The following is a 12,454-nucleotide window of genomic DNA, read 5'->3' as shown; positions in this document are numbered from 1 at the left end:
TAGCCCTAGCTACTTGGGAGGTTGAGGTAGGAGGACCACTTGAATCCAGGAGTTTGAGGCTGCAGTGAGCTATGATCATACCACTGGACTCCAGCCTGGGCAACAGAGTAAGATCCTTCCTCTTAAAAAAACAATTAATTAGGCCAGGCGCAGTGGCTCATGCCTATAATCCCAGCACTTTCGGAGGCCAAGAGAGGCGCATCATGAGGTCAGGAAATAGAGACCATCCTGGCTAACACGGTGAAACCCCGTCTCTACTAAAAAATATACAAAAAATTAGCCGGGCGTCGTGGCGGGCGCCTGTAGCCCCAGCTACTCGGGAGGCTGAGGCAGGAGAATGGCCTGAACCTGGGAGGCAGAGCTTGCAGTGAGCCGAGATCGCGCCACTGCACTCCAGCCTGGGCGACAGAGCAAGACTCCGTCTCAAAAAAAAAAAAAAAAAAAAAAAAAAAAAAAAAAAAAGGCCGGGCACGGTGGCTCACGCCTGTAATCCCAGCACTTTGGGAGGCCGAGGCGGGCGGATCACGAGGTCAGGAGATCGAGACCACCCTGGCTAACACAGTGAAACCCCGTCTCTACTAAAAACCCGAAAAATTAGCCGGGCATGGTGGTGGGCGCCTGTAGTCCCGGAAGGCTGAGGCAGGAGAATGGCGTGAACCCAGGAGGCGGAGCTTGCAGTGAGCCTAGATCGCGCCACTGCACTCCAGCCTGGGTGACAGAGTGAGACTCCGTCTCAAAAAAAAAAAAAAAAAAAAAAGTGTAAAAATCATTGGGCATGTTTCTATCCCTGCAGAGATGGAACATATAGTGTCATTTCCACAGAGTAAAATGGAAAGCTCCATAAACAGTGAGATTTAGTGGGTTCATCCTTGGAAAATAATCAAGAAAAAATGCCTATATCTCTTGCTTATATGGGATCAACCAAATATCAATGATAATGCAAAAGTTGAACAGAAAACTTAGAAACTAAAGAAAAAGTGTCTAGATTAATTTCAAATCAGATTTCTCTTTTTCACAGTCTACTCAATCCAGTATAAGTAGGTTTCCATCATTACTTCATAAGACTATCCTCAGAAAGATCTATAAATGTACTTTTCACTAAATCCAATGATTACTTTTTAGTCCTTAATCTCTTGATAAATTTGATAATACAAACACCTTCCTTCATGAAATGGTCTTTTCTCCTGGCTTTAATAATGTATACTTTCTTGATTTTTCTCTCTCTACTCTGCCTCTAGTATCCTTGCATGCCCTCTTCCTTTAGTCATCTCTTTATTGACATTTCTCAAAATTCTGTCCTAGACCATAATCTCTTCTCATCTTATACCCTAACCTTGGGTTAGGGGGTCTCATCTCACATTCCTGGCTTCAAAAAACATGTATTGCACATATGAAAGTGAACCCAAAGATCATCCTATCCTAAACTGTTCCTGAGATTCATATCCACAAATGAACCTATGGACATGTCCAATTGGATGTCTTTCAGGAACATCTAACTCAACATGTCAAAAACTAAACTTGTTATCTCTAGCCCCTATGGCTACTGCCTCCCAGAAAACTGCTCTTCCTCTTTTCATAAATGGCACTATCATTTGTATAAGACAAAAACCTGGGAATTATCTTTTATTTCTCATTCATCATTACCTCCATTTAAGGAACTATGAAGTCTAGTATATTCTGTTACTTGAGTAGATTCTTATTATTTGCATAAGTTATATTCTATAAAATTGCTATGAACACTGAATTAGTGAACACTAAACCACTGAGGATTACATTCCTGTGAGCCTCTGGTCACAGATTTTCAGCAATCAGTCAACACACAACATTGTTAGATGTTCCTAAAAGACATCCAGTTGGACATGTTCATAGGTCTGTTTGTGGGTATGAATGAATCTCAGGAACAGTTTAGGATAGGATAATCTTTGGGTTCACTTTCATATGTGCAATACATGGTTTCTGAAGCCAGAAATGTGAGGCGAAACCCCCTCCCTCAAGGTTAAATGAGTATAATGAGAAGAGATTATTGTCTAGGACAGAAAGTGTGTTTCTGTTTAAACACACCTTTCACTCACTAACATTGAGCTCATGATTAACAGCAGTACAACTCATACCATAATGAAGCTTATTTTTATTTATTTATTTTTTTTAGAGATGGAGTCTCATTCTGTCGCCCAGGCTGGAGTGCAGTGGTGCGATCTTGGCTCACTGCAACCTCCGCCTCCTGTGTTCTAGCAATTCTCCTGCCTCAGCCTCCCAAGTAGCTAGGACTATAGGCGTACACTGCCATACCCGGCTAATTTTTTGTATTTTTAGTAGAGACAAGGTTTCAACGTGTTGTCCAGGCTGGGCTTGAACTCCTGAGCTCAGACAATCCATCCGCCTCAGCCTCCCAAAGTGCTAAGACTACAGGCATGAGCCACCGCACCCAGCAGAAGGTTATCTTAACAAACATACTTGTCCCATAAAGTACATCATGGCCTTCTTGCACTGAGGAACACTATATAGACAGTACTTTAAAAATATGGTTAGGGCCAGGTTAAACAGTAAAATTACCAATAAAAAGTGCAGATATGAGAAAAACATGGCAATAAGTAATAGGTGAAAAAGGTATTTGTTTACAGTATAAGAACTAAAAGAAGGCAGGATGTTGACTTGTTCAACCTCAGCTGGGAACATGTACATTGGACAACACAAATTTTTCTGCTGCTCTGTGTATATCCGCAAATGACTGTGAAAGTACAGCGAGTACTGATTTGGGGGTTACAAACAAATTTTAGTGAGTAGGCAAAATTGCAAATACAGAATTCACCAGCAGGGATCAACTGTTATCTGTTGAATCTACCTACTTCTCTCTATACTCATGTCTAGTTTAGACAACCCATATTGGTTATGGATTGAGCTGATAGTTTTCGAACTGGTCTCCTTGTTTCTGGCTCTCCTTTGATGTATTCTGCAAGCAGTAGCCAGAATTGTTTTTCTTCTAAAATCTGATATAATTCATGTTTAAAATGTTTCAATGACCAGCCACAGCAAAAGCCAACACTTTAACAAAATTACAATGATATGATCCTTGTCTTTTCAGTCTCCTTTCTTGCTATTACCCTTTTATCTACTGAGCTTCAGCCAAACAGAACTTCTTTAAGGTTTCTCTTATTATTGGGCTTTTGTGTATGCTATTTCTTCTGCCAATTTCATTGTTCCCTCTTCACCTGGCTAGCTCACACTAATCCTTCACATTTCTACTTTATTGTTACCTCTTCCAGAACCTTTCTGCTATGTGCTCATCCAGCACCCTATACTTCCCCTATCTTTCTTTATACTTAAAAATTCATTTTAAATTCTCTATTTAATGAATTGCTAGTTCCATGAGGACAGAGACAACTATCACCCTTTCCCCAGAGCCTAACCCAGTCAGTACTTTGCATATCCAGGTGTTCATAATATCTGTTTAATGTCAGGTGAACAAATCAATAGTTCTTCATTATGTGTGAGAAGGTGATATGTCTGCACATCTTCCTGACTGCCAGCTGATCATACTACACAAATTCTGATGATCTTACTCTTTTACTCAAACTAATTCTATGTCTACTCTGTTCTCTGTTCTACATTGTGAAGTACTCCCTCTCTATTGAAACATTCCCATTAGCACATACACATGCTATTTATTGCCCATATTAAAAATAGGAAGGATGAATGGAACCCATCCATAATTCTCTACCTTTCTTAACTATCATCCATTTTTCTGCTCCTTTAAAAAAAATCTTCTAAGGGATATCTATAGTTTATGCCTTTAATCCCTCACCTCCTAATCTCTACAAATCACCATATTGGGGATCTTCATCATTTCAATGAAATTATTTTTGACAAATTCACCAATAACTTCATGTTGTCAAATCCAATGGTCACAGGTTTATCTTCATCTTATTTGACCTCTCAGCAGCACTGTGCACAGCTGACCATTTTATTCTTTCTGAAATAATTTCTTCTTTCAACTTCTATGACACAACATTTTCCTGACTTTTCTTTTCTTGTTAACTATTTCTTATCAGCCTTCTTTGCTTGTCTTCCTCTAACCACCTTTAAAACTAAAGTTCTAAGGCAAACGGTACCAACAGAAACTATGGTGTGGTTGCAAAACACATTTCACACAAAATAGTAAATATAAAGCTTTCAGGAAAACACGGCAAATTGACCATATGCTTTTTTCTTCTCCTTGCAGAAATTCCACTGAAATGATAGTTAAGGAATCATAAAGGTATAATTCCACAAAGACAAATAAAAGAGAAAAAAAGGTCTATCAGTGGGTGAGAAAGTTCACATTTCCTGATGATATAAAGTAGATAGAGGTGTAGCAATTGACTTAGCACAACAGTAGAGGCCAGAATAAGTTATCCTGATGAGAAGAAAGACAATACACCCTGAAAATCCTAGAAAGCATTAACCCTTGGAGGCATCAAGTACCAGAAGACGGGGTGAGTGGGCAGGCTGAGAACTGGGTTCCAAGATCTTTCTTCTTTTTACCACTTCGCCAGGTCATTATTATTCCATTCCTTCTTTCTCCTGTAGTACTCTAGAAATTTGTGGGCTGGAGAATTTGAACAAAAAAGGTTTCAGACAGTGTGACACAAGACATAGAAGAAAGTGGGACTGAACTTTTGCCTTGAAAACAGGAATTAAGCATAAATGTATAAATTGAATAGTGGTACCCTCAGGCCTTGGGGCAGGATTGCTTCCTATACATTAAGATCTCTATTCATCTCTCTTTCTTCACGAATGGAACACTACATTTTAGCTAAGCATATCCATCCAGATAAAAACTGCATTTCTTAGCCTTGCTTGCTGCTGGGTATGAGCAGAATGGTGTACAACTTCTATTTGTGCCTTAAAGGAAAACAACATAATGCTCTCTACTTTCCTTTCTTCTTCTGCCTACTGGTGCGAACGTACATGTGATGGCAGGATCTAGGAAAGCCATCCTAGACCATGAGATGGAAGTTACATATTGAGAATGATAGTGCAAGAAAAGAGTAGAAGCCCAGGAATCTGACATCTTCAAACTGCCATATCGGTCCTATATTGATGACTCCATGAGAGAAGAATACATTTATATTTTTTATGTTATAGTAAACAAATCTAATATAAAATACAATACTGGAAGTGGGGTGTTACCAGAACCAAACTGAGAATATATAGTTGACCAGCAATGGTGAGGGCATAGAAATGGTAGATTGGAAAGTACATTATCCTGATTAAGCCACAGCAAATCTGGCACAACTGTATCCTACAATAACATGGAAGATAGACTATTGTAGGTGTAGTGAAATTTGTTGGAAAAACTCAGAATGTTGGTGTGTGTAGGCTGCTACTTGCCACTTTGTATCAAAGCCCTGAAAGGGAGGGAGGGAGAAAAAGGAAGAAGGAAGGCAGATAGAGGAAGAGGATGGAGGAGGGGCAAGATGAAGGGATAAGGAACGTACATAAGCAGGCTCACACTCAGGCTAGAGATGACTCTACAGAGACAACATAAAGTGAAGCTTTCTCTAGCAGCTTTTTAAAAAGTGATGTTGCAGCCACAAAAAGGAATGAGATCATGTCCTGTACAGGGGCATGGATGAAGCTGGAAGCCATCATCCTCAGCAAACAACACAGGAACAGAAAACCAAACACTCCATGAACACCCCATGTTCTTACTCATAAGTGGGAGCTGAACATTGAGAACACATGGACACAGAAAGGAGAACGTCACACACCAGGGTCTATTGGGGAGTGGGGGTAAGGGGAGGGAACTTAAAGGATGGGTCAATAGGTGCAGTAAACCACCATGGCACTCCTATACCTATGTAACAAACCTGCACATTCTACACATGCATCCTGCTTTTTTTTTTTAAGAATAAAGAAGAAGAGGATGTAAAAATTCACATAAAATTAACCATTAACTATTTAAAAGTACACAATTAATTAACATTTGGTACATTCATTATACTGTTGTGCCACTATCACTTTTAGTTCCAAGACATTTTTAATGCTCAAAAGGAAACCTTATACCCATTAAGCAGTCATTCTCCATCTATCCCTTCCCCCAGCCACTGGCAGTTACTCGTTTGCTTTCTGTCTTTATGGGTTTGCCTACTTTGGAAGTTTCATATACAGTAGTCCCCCCTGTCCACAGAGGATATGTCCCAGGACCGTCAGTGGATACCTAAAACTGCAGATGGTACCAAACCCTACGTATAGTCTTTCGAGATTTTATCACACTATTCAGAATGTGCCAAAATTTAAAACTTATGAATTATTTCTAGAATTTTCTATTTAATATTTTTGGACCATGGTTAACTAGAGGTAACTAACAGCATGGAAAGTAAAACTGTGGATAAGGGGAGACTATGGTAAATGGAATCATACCAGTTGTGATATTTATACCTGGGTTCTTTCACTTAACATAATATTTTTCAGGTTTATCCACACTATACTATGTGCCAGTACTTCATTCTTTTGCATGGCTGAATAATATTCCATTTTATAAATATACCACATTTGTGGACAACACATCTATTGATAGAAATTTAGTTTTTCCCTTTTTGGCTATTGTGAATAGTGCTGCTATGAACATTTGTGTACAACTATATATTTGACTACCATTTTCAATTCTTTGGGGTATATACTAGAGAGTTGAATTGTTGGGTTATATGGTAATTATGTTTAACTCTTTAACTCAAAACTGTATTTCCTATAACAGCTGTACCATTTTACATCCCCACCAGTAAGGTATGAGTGTTACAATTTCTCCACATTCTCACCAACACTTATTTTCTCATTTTTAAAAATTATACTCATACTAGTGAGTGTGAAGTGATATCTAGTCAATATAATTAAGTCTAGGGTGTTTTTACTGGATGTTGAGAATCATACCGTTCAGGAATGACAGGTAAATCAAGCCATTCTCAGATGAAGGAAAAGAGAGTGTGGTACTAGGAGGCCCACTGTATAAGAATAGCTAAAGTTCTCTAACCAGAAAGAACAATTAAAGAAGAAACCTTGGAATATCAGAAAGAAAGAAATATGATAAGTAAAAAACATAGATAAATACTATATATTCTATCTCTCCTCTTGAGTTTTGTAAGTTATGTTTAATGGATGAAACAACAAGTATAATATTGTCTATTATCTATATAATATTGTCTCCTGGGGCTCTAAGCATATATAGAGCAAATAATTAAGACAATTATAAATAGGAGAGGGTAAAAAAAACATAAATGGAGGTAAGGTTTCTACACTTTACTAAAACTAGTAAAATGACAACACTAGTAGACAATGATAAGTTATGTATATATAATGTAATATATAGAGCAACCTCTAAAAAACTATACAAAGAGATATTTAAAAACACTAAAGTCAAAATGGAATTCTAAAAAATTTTGACATTACCCATAGGAAAGCAGAAAAAATAAAACAGATAAATAAAAAACAGCAGAAACAGAAAAAATCTAAAATGACAGGCTAAAGTCCATAATTACATTAAATGTAAATGGTCCTACTCCATCAATTAAAAAACACAAATTGGCAGAGTGGATTCATCAACCTTTCTAATGAAGGCAGCTGCAAAAGTAGTAGAAAGTGAAAGAACAAGAAACAAAAGCCAAAATTGACAAATGGGATCTAATTAAACTAAAGAGCTTCTGCACAGCAAAAGAAACTACCATCAGAGTGAACAGGCAACCTACAAAATGGGAGAAAATTTTTGCAACCTACTCATCTGACAAAGGGCTAATATCCAGAATCTACAATGAACTCAAATTTACAAGAAAAAAACAAACAACCCCATCAAAAAGTGGGCAAAGGATATGAACAGACACTTCTCAAAAGAAGACATTTATGCAGCCAAAAGACACATGAAAAAATGCTCATCATCACTGGTCATCAGAGAAATGCAAATCAAAACCACAATGAGATACCATCTCACACCAGTTAGAATGGCAATCATTAAAATGTCAGGAAACAACAGGTGCTGGAGAGGATGTGGAGAAATAGGAACACTTTGACACTGTTGGTGGGACTGTAAACTAGTTCAACCATTGTGGAAGTCAGTGTGGCGATTCCTCAGGGATCTAGAACTAGAAATACCATTTGACCCAGCCATCCCATTACTGGGTATATACCCAAAGGATTATAAATCATGCTGCTATAAAGACACATGCATACGTATGTTTATTGTGGCACTATTCACAATAGGAAAGACTTGGAACCAACCCAAATGTCCAACAATGATAGACTGGATTAAGAAAATGTGGCACATATACACCATGGAATACTATGCAGCCATAAAAAATGGTAAGTTCATGTCGTTTGTAGGGACATGGATTAAATTGGAAATCATCATTCTCAGTAAACTATCACAAGGACAAAAAACCAAACACCACATGTTCTCACTCATAGATGGGAGTTGAACAACGAGAACACATGGACACAGGAAGGGGAACATCACACTCTAGGGACTGTTGTGGGGTGGGGGGAGGGGGGAGGGATAGCATTAGGAGATATACCTAATGCTAGATGACGAGTTAATGTGTGCAGCACACCAGCATGGCACATATATACATATGTAACTAACCTGCACATTGTGCACATGTACCCTAAAACTTAAAGTATAATAGTAATTAAAAAAACAATTACATGTTGACAAAAAGAACATAACTTTATGAAAAATAATTTTATATCCAAAATAAAACTCTTCAATGTCTGGCTTGAAAAAAAAAAAAGAACAATAACTTCTCAAGATAAACCTAATGATAATGATATTGAAATAGAAACTGAAGCTAATTCGGATACAAGAAAAAGGTCTCACAAGAATCTTTTCTTATCTAAGTTGAAATATGGAACCCAGCAACAAGACCTTAATAAGAAAGAAAGAAGAGTAAGAACTCTTCAAAGTGCAAAAAAGAAAAAAGAAAGCAGAAGAGCCACTTAAAGCAGAATACCTGTTTCAAAGAGTCAACCAGTAATTTCTGAAAAACATCGAGCTAGAAAAAAACAGACATGGTTTTGAGAAGAAGACAAGAATTTGAGATCTGGCGTGAGGAAATATGGAGAGGGAAACTGATCTAAAATACTATTGCATTATAAATTCAACAACCGGACAAGTGTCATGTTAAAAGACAGATGGAGGACCATGAAGAAACCAAAACTGATTTGCTCAGACAGCGAAGATTGTGTTTGTAAAAGCCTGATGAAAGGGCAGTTAAGTATTTTGATCACTGCGTTTTGTTTGAAACTTGCATCATTGATGTATTTTAAAACTTTTGTTTAAAGCATTACAGTATTTTTCTGGGACCTTCAATTAATATGAGGGCTTGTGCTATAAGAGTTACAGTATATGTTATCATTATATTCTTTAAGAACCTTATTTTGATAAAATGTAAATTTGTTGAACCTTGCCATGTTTAGTATCCCCACCCCCAAATCCTGTTCCAATGAAAAAATTAAAAGCTCATACAAAACAAAAAATCAATCATGAACTGAAGAGTAAAATGGAAAACTATAAATTATACTGTGAATGAAACCAGGTTTTACTCTGTTTTGGAAATAACTCAGATGTCCTTCAATGGATAAATGACTAAACAAACTGTGGTACATCCATACCAAGGAATACTACCCAGGAGTAAAAAAGAATGAACTACTGATACATTTAACAACCTGGATGACAATTCAGAGAATTAAAATGAGTTTAAAAGAAGCTAATCATAAAAGTTTACATTCTGTATGATTCCATATTATGTAAAATTCTTGAAATGACAAAATTATAGACATCTAGTACAGGTATATGAAAATTATGTAAGTATAGGCTGGGCGCAGTGGCTTACACCTGTAATCCCAGCACTTTGGGAGGCCGAGGCGGGCGGATCATTTGCGGCCAGGAGCTTCAGACCAGCGTGGCCAACATAGTGAAACCCCATCTCTACTAAAAATACAAAAATTAGCTGGGCATGGTGGTGCATGCCTGTAATCTGAGCTACTCAGGAGGCTGAGGCATGAGAATCACTTGAACCTGGGAGGTGGAGGTTGCAGTGAGCTGAGATCCTGCCATTGCACTCCAGCCTGGGTGACAGCTCTGTCTCCAAAAAAAAAAAAAAAAGAAGAAGAAAAAGAAAAAGGAAGAAAATTATAGAAAATTATAGAAGTATAATATATGAGGGATCAATGAAAATATTCTATGTCTTTAGTATATTAACATTAATGTCCTGGCTATGATATTGTACTACAGTTTTGCAATATGTTACCATTGAGGACAACTGGGTGAAAAGTACATAAGATCTCTATTACTTATGGTTGCAGGTAAATCTACAAATATCCCAAAGTAAAAAGTTTTATTTTTTAAAAGACTTCAAAAATGTAAAACAAAAACAAAAGCCAAGTAATTATATCTGCCTGGGAAAGCTCTATGCTACACACTATAAAGTGATAGCTTAATTGTTTATCTTATATTCTATGTGTTGGGTAACTAGTTTTGATGGAGACACCAATAAAAATTTAAATAAAATGATAATGCTGAATAAGTACAGAATAGCTAATTAAATTGAGCAAAAATATATTTTTCATTTTAAAATCTGTTATAAACATGACATTTCATCTTATTGCATGCAAAGATACATCTATTCTTATATTTTAGACAGCTTGCAACCAAGAATATTGTGCCCCTTAAGAATTACCTTATAATGGATTTATAATATATATTAAATTTCCCCCGGCAATACCTCATGACATTGCTGATCCTAGTTAATCTTATAAGCATTCTCATCAGTGTCAACGGAAACTATATTTAAGTAACCATCTGGTGAAATTTGAAGTCTTAAAACCCTCTAAAAAATGATTAGTTGTACACTTTAAATTTCAAATTTTTTTCTTTTGAGAAAAAAAATCAAATTGACACAAACATCATTTGCTAGCTGGGATCCTAGCCAATTTACTTAATATCTCTAGGTCCCAGTTCTTTCATATATAAAATGGGGTTACATCCTATGACAAATGATATAACAAACTGAGAATATAGAAGTAGTTAGTAATGACTATCCTGACAGAGGAATGTCATTTAATAAAAGTTTTGATAATAACTGATATTGCTTGGTTAATGCATAAACAATGTAACATAGGTAAAAACTACATCATGCTGCTCTTTTAAAACTCTTCAAGCAAAGAAGCAAAGGTTATTTTTAGGAAGAGGAACAAATAAATTGCTGGAGTTGTCTGAGCAAGTAGTACAATGAGAGTAAAATCATAAAGGGAGTTAAAAAAAAAACAACAATTCTAGTGTAGACTGTGAACTACCAACACAGTAATTGTGTGAGGAAATACCAAGAAGTGAAGCTCTCTCTTTTTCCACGCATGTTTTAATTATGTTTTCTTTTTAGGCAAGGTGCCTAAACGATTTAATAATCACATTGCAGTGAACAATGTGGCTTCAAAAAAGAACAGTCAAAATTTACTTCGCACATAATTTCCCCTCAGTATAATGTTGACATGAGATGCCAATGGCAGGCAAAATGTAAAGTTGTTAAGAACAAGAGGCTTGAGAGTGAAAATGCCTGGGTTTAAATCCAGGCTCTACTATTTCCTAGCTGTAAGACTTTGGTCAATTTACTTCATGTCTCTAAGCTTCAATTTTCTCATCTATAAAATGGGGCAAGAATATTATAATAAAGTGCTTCACACGATACCTTTCATATACTAAGAGTACAATAAATGTTGGATATTAATAACAATCTTAGCTAATAGAACTGTTCCTCAAGCTTAAGAATACATATAATTAATGAAGCAACATTTTAAATATCTTCTCTGACAAGGTAAATATAAGAATTAAAACGTAATTAAACTGCAAAAGGGCTATTATAATTGAATTAACTTGCATACTCATCATTCTAAGAAAGTATTATACACTCTGGTTCATAAATGTCTGATGAAAGAGCCATAATTTCCTATTTAGCTTACTGCTTGCAGTTTTAAACAAAATTGTTATATTCAATAATCATCTTCATATTCATGAACAAGTGAAGAAAAATAAATAAATAAAATTTTTAAATTGTTTAACCTACCAAGAACATTCGTCAATTCATAGAAACATTTAATAAGAATTTTAAGAACATGAATTTGTCTCTGTAGTATTCAAACAACTTGTCTTCAGAAATCAATTTGTAATAAATAAACTACATTATGAAACACTTTAAGATTAGAAACTAGATCTCTAAATATTAAAGCATTCGGGCTTGGGAAGGAGAAATTAACTAAGAAATTCTATAATTGTAAGTAACAGCTGCACAGTCAATATTTAATCACTATATTGTGAGACAGTTCAGTAGTGGAAGACAGGATTAACATATTGCTTTAAAACATTCCATTACTTTCTGCATCTGTTTACTGATAATAAAAGACACAGCTGTTCTAAACGAAACACACTAACAGGTGT

The 12,454-nt window shown here is 36.2% G+C and overlaps 1 pseudogene; it reads left to right on the top strand.

The window, feature by feature from the left end:
* The first annotated feature begins 6,893 nt into the window (after positions 1–6,893).
* Positions 6,894–9,304, top strand: LOC129031587 (telomeric repeat-binding factor 1-like; annotated as a pseudogene).
* The last annotated feature ends 3,150 nt before the right edge of the window (positions 9,305–12,454 follow it).

The sequence above is a fragment of the Pongo pygmaeus genome, chromosome 11 (assembly GCF_028885625.2).
Source record: "Pongo pygmaeus isolate AG05252 chromosome 11, NHGRI_mPonPyg2-v2.0_pri, whole genome shotgun sequence".
NCBI classification, from domain to species: Eukaryota; Metazoa; Chordata; class Mammalia; order Primates; family Hominidae; genus Pongo; species Pongo pygmaeus.
Note: the sequence above shows the minus strand (reverse complement) of the source record. Positions and strands in the feature narration are given on the sequence as shown.